The sequence below is a fragment of the Palaemon carinicauda genome, chromosome 2 (assembly GCF_036898095.1).
Source record: "Palaemon carinicauda isolate YSFRI2023 chromosome 2, ASM3689809v2, whole genome shotgun sequence".
NCBI classification, from domain to species: domain Eukaryota; kingdom Metazoa; phylum Arthropoda; class Malacostraca; order Decapoda; family Palaemonidae; genus Palaemon; species Palaemon carinicauda.
Window position 1 is genome coordinate 5,871,812 of NC_090726.1, and position 5,000 is coordinate 5,876,811.

The window sequence follows — 5,000 nt, forward strand, 5'->3', positions numbered from 1 at the left end:
TTTCCCTGTTGGAGCCCTTGAGCTTATAGCATCCTACTTTTCCAACTAGTGTTGTAGCTTAACTAATTACAACAACAACAACAACAACAACAACAACAACAATAATAATAATAATAATAATAATAATAATAATAATAATAATAATGATAATAATAATAATAATTTGGAAATTTTCTGAACGGTGATTTCATCTGTGATTTAGAGAACAATCCTTACAATTAAATAACAAAATTTATTGTAAAAAACCCTAACCCCATAGTAAAACTATGTGAGAGAACTCTAGAGCTGTTAGAGAATCGAGTACTTCCTTCCCCTATCTGAATCTTCCACCAATATTTCATCTGCTTTTACCATTAAGCTTTCATAAGTCCACATAGGTCATGATCGAACAAGTCATAATGATTATAACAAACTAGTGGACGTCTAAATATATATATAGATACACATACGTACACACAAAGATTCAACCCTTCTCACTCCCCCTCTTTCCTAACTACTTCCCTCTGGTTTGGCAATTTGTGGAAGTGTGTGGTTTCCGAGTGCACCTATCAGGAGGAATAACCACCTCACAGGGGTATGACTACTCCCTCTCCCCGAGAGCGTGACAAGATATATATATATATATATATATATATATATATATATATATATATATATATATATATATATATAAATAAGATAGATAGATAGATAAGACACTTGCTCTGTATTATAAAAGGGAGATTCACAAGCTCTACTGTTGTACAAGGATAAAATACAAATATTTTCAATTAACAGTAAAGCAATTTATAGAAATAACCAGTTAAATACTATGTCATAGATCTTATAATTCAGACTAAATACTTACCGTGTAATATGAATCAAAACTACATGCCTTAATCATCTAGTATATCTAGAATCATGTATAAGCGTAATTAGTGACTATTCGACATGACATTTATTCATCCTTAAAAAAATGTCCCACGATAAACCAATAGATTTAGAAATCCTACGCCATTGAGAGGCCATTTCCGGTCCAGAAGGGTCGCCTACGCTCACCAGAAGCTCATTTCGTTAGGGGTCATAAAGCTCTTACGGACCATGAAGCTCTAGGATTTTAAGTGGTTACAGGTTCTTCCTAAGACAGTAATGTCTAAGGATGGTACTGACAAGAGTTTGTCGACACTTTGGGATATGTTTTCTTTCCCCAGTGTCTTATAAAACTTCATACTTTTACCATTTTTTCCTAATTAGTATGACTTTATTAACATACATGCCTGTTTGTTTGACGGATTGAAAAAACAACAGTAAGGCATTAAATACAACAAATATAACAATAAGCCCTTACAAGTGACATTTAATGCATATGATTAATTGATTAAAAGAATATTCTGAATGTTATCCGATTCAAATTAATGTAATCACACTTAAGGAACAAAACTTTACGAAAACCCGTGAAAATATATATCTAAAACAGTTTTAGTATGACTGAAGTAACAAAAATTTTCATTTGGTCAGTGGAAAGGCATTGGATTTAACAAACTATAAATACTATTACGTAGAAATACAACTAAAATATATTTTTTCATTCAGATGAAGAAGTGATTGAAGTACCTAGATAAATTTAAAAAAGATGAGAACATACACGGGAATACAACCAACAGAATATGAAAAAGGAAAAAACATATTTTTTAAATTAAAGAAAATAAATATTCTAAAACAAATAGGTAAAACAGATGGAATAAAAGAATATGAAAAAAAAATTTTTTTTTGTTCTATTTATATAAAGTTTTTGTGGCTATAGAGTGCAGTGAATAGGACATTGGAACCTCTTCCCGCAAGAGTCATTTCACTGAGCAGAACGAATAGATGACCTTTTACTAGATGAGCCAAAATGACTTCCAGCGTGAATTCCCTTCATACCAGTCGTAGGGCCACCCCTCTCACCCCACTGCTTGTTGTATAAGTATTGATTTGAGTGGAAAAAATTAATTTGAGGGTCATCATTTATTACCGGATGAGAATGTTGCGGTGGAGTATGGGAATAGCACTGTTCGAAAGATTGGAAAACGATGAAATACTGAATGGCAGGCGTAGTAAAGGTTACAGACGTGATAAGTGTCATAACTGAAATGGCGTGAACACGTGTTGAGCATGGATGGTGTGGAGAGAATAGGGGTTGGGAGGAACTTGTTGGGAGCGAAGATTGAGGGAGAAGCAGATAATTAGGTGGCGAGATAAGGTGACGGATGATATGGAGAGAAGAGATTCAGTGGATGATACGATGACTTTGATAGAAGGCATTGGAGAGGACGCATCAGGCAACCGACCCCTTAATGGTTATTACCAGGATTATTATACCATTCACTTCTAAATGGAAGAAATCTCTGCATTCCTCTTCACCTCTTCATTTACTCGACTTTCCTATCAGCCTCGATCTTCCATGCCAATCCCATTTCAAAGAAAAAGAAAAGAAGAAAATGATAAAAGTGGACCAGATGTAGGAATTGGAAACTCGTCATGACGCTTTTCCAAACAAATGCCTAATAGGGAACTAAGAATCAGTGAAGGAACAACGCACAGAAAATACAATCTATGAATAGAAAAAGTACAGTTGGTCAAAGGAATTCCTGGTACACCTTGCTTTGAGGCAATTCACTCAGTCATATCCTTACTGCTTGGCTAAGGTAAGGGTAGACGAGACTCTTAAGCTATGGTAAGCAGCTCTTTTAGGACACTTCAAAATGAAACCATTGTTCTCTAGTCTTGGGTAGTGCCATAGCCTCTGTACCATGGTCGTCCACTGTCTTGGGTTAGAATTCTCTTGCTTGAGGGTACACTTGGGCATACTATTCTATCTTATTTTTCTTCCTATTGTTTTCTATATTCGTTATAGATTATATATAAAAGATTCATTTGAATATTCTTACTGTTCTTAAAATGTTCTAATGGTTCATTACTTTTCTTGTAATCTATTTATTTTCTTATTTACTTTCCTCACAGAGCAAAAAAAATTCCGGTCACTGACAAAAAATTACAACACAGGGACAAAAGAAATCTGGTCACTGACAAAAGAAATATCCATCATCTAAAAAAGATCTTACCTATCACGAATAAAAGTAAAAAGCTTATGGCACGGAAAATAAACCGATCACTGACAAAAGATAAATATATTTGTTGCTGACATGAAAAGTTTTTCTTTTCACTAACAAACAAAACCGATTTGTCAATGCTATAAGAAAACATTTACCTTTCACTGACAATAAAACTAACTGTCACTGACGAAAAACAATACCTGTCACTAACAAGATAAATTTTACGTGCTACTCACAAAAAAAAAAAAATCTATATCTCACATAAAAAACGCTTACCTGTCCCTGACAAGAAGAAACCTAAACTGTCACTTACAACTTAAAGGTTTCTGTTACTTAAAAAAAAACATATCTTTCATTAACTACATAATTCTATCAATCACTAACGGAAAAGCTTCCCTGCCACTCATAAATAAAAACTTGCCTGCGATTAACCAATAAAAGCTTACCTCTCAGATACGGGATAAAGCTTACCTAGGTCTGACAAGAGAATGCTCACCTGTCACTAAGATAAAGCTTACCTATCACTAACACAACAAACGCTTAACTGAAACTGAAAAGAAAATTTTTAATTGTCACTGACGAAAAGGCTTATCTGTCATTGAAGAGATGAAGCTTACCGGTCACTGACAAGAAAAATGTTGCCGGACACGGAAAAAAAAGAGCTCGCTTGTCACTGACAAAAAAAGAGCTAACTTGTCAGACAAAAAAGAAAAAAAATAATAACCTGTCACTGACAAAAAAAGGAGCTAACTTGTCAGGCAAAAAAGAAAAAAAAAATAATAACCTGTCACTGACAAAAAACAAAACAAAACAAAAAAAGCTAACTTGTCAGACAAAAAAGAAAAAAAATAATAACCTGTCACTGACAAAAAAACAAAACAAAACAAAAAAGCTAACTTTTCAGACGAAAAAATAAACTAACCTGTCACTGACAAACAAATGAATATACCTTCCTCTCACGTAAAAAGAGAAAGATTACCCATATCTAAAGAGAATACATTCAAAATCAAACAGTGGCATTTCAATTGTAACTTCAGTTCACATTTGAAGATCGAAACGGGAAAATCAAGGCTCAGAATGTAGCACTGAATATGTAACGGGGCCAGAAATCAAGAGGACACGGTATTCGAGGGTGAGAAGATTTGACGGGGGACTGGAAAAATTAGATAGACAGAATGAATTAAAACGGGAAGGAGCCATTAGCAGAGGTTGTGAAGACAGGAAAGATTTCAAAAATGGTTCATAGAAGTAAGAGATGGATTTAACCTTTGGGATTCAACTTGATGGATGATGAATGACTGAAATCTGAAATGTATGAAAGAAAGAAAAAGTAAGAGAGAGTAATAGAAGACAGCTATCTATCTATCTATCTATCTATCTATATATATATATGTATATATATATATATGTATATATATATATGTACATATATACATACATATATATATATATATATATATATATATATGTATATATATATATATATATATATTATATACACCTTTATATGTCTATATATATATATATATATATATATATATATATATACATATATATATATATATATATATATATATATATATATATATATATATATATGTGTGTGTGTATATATATACACATATATACATATATGTATATATACATATATATATATATATATATATATATATATATATATATATATAAATATACATACACACACACATATATATATATATATATATATATATATATATATATATATATATATATATTACAATCAGCCAAGCCAGGGGCCACCAACCATCTAAGCTAGAAGAGCCAATTATCTAAAGAACCATAAAAATTTGGCAGTGTCAGAGCCGCAACGACATGAACAGTCTCCTGAAATCTAAAATAAAAATCTGCTGTAATTCAGACATAACGGAATATAATTTAGTAAGC

At 32.1% G+C, this 5,000-nt stretch overlaps 1 protein-coding gene across 3 annotated transcripts in view; it reads right to left on the bottom strand.

Annotated features, from left to right (window-relative positions):
- The window catches only part of LOC137623143 (rabphilin-3A-like), a 984,642-nt gene that overhangs the window by 342,553 nt on the left and 637,089 nt on the right, over positions 1-5,000 (bottom strand). The window lies entirely within an intron of this gene.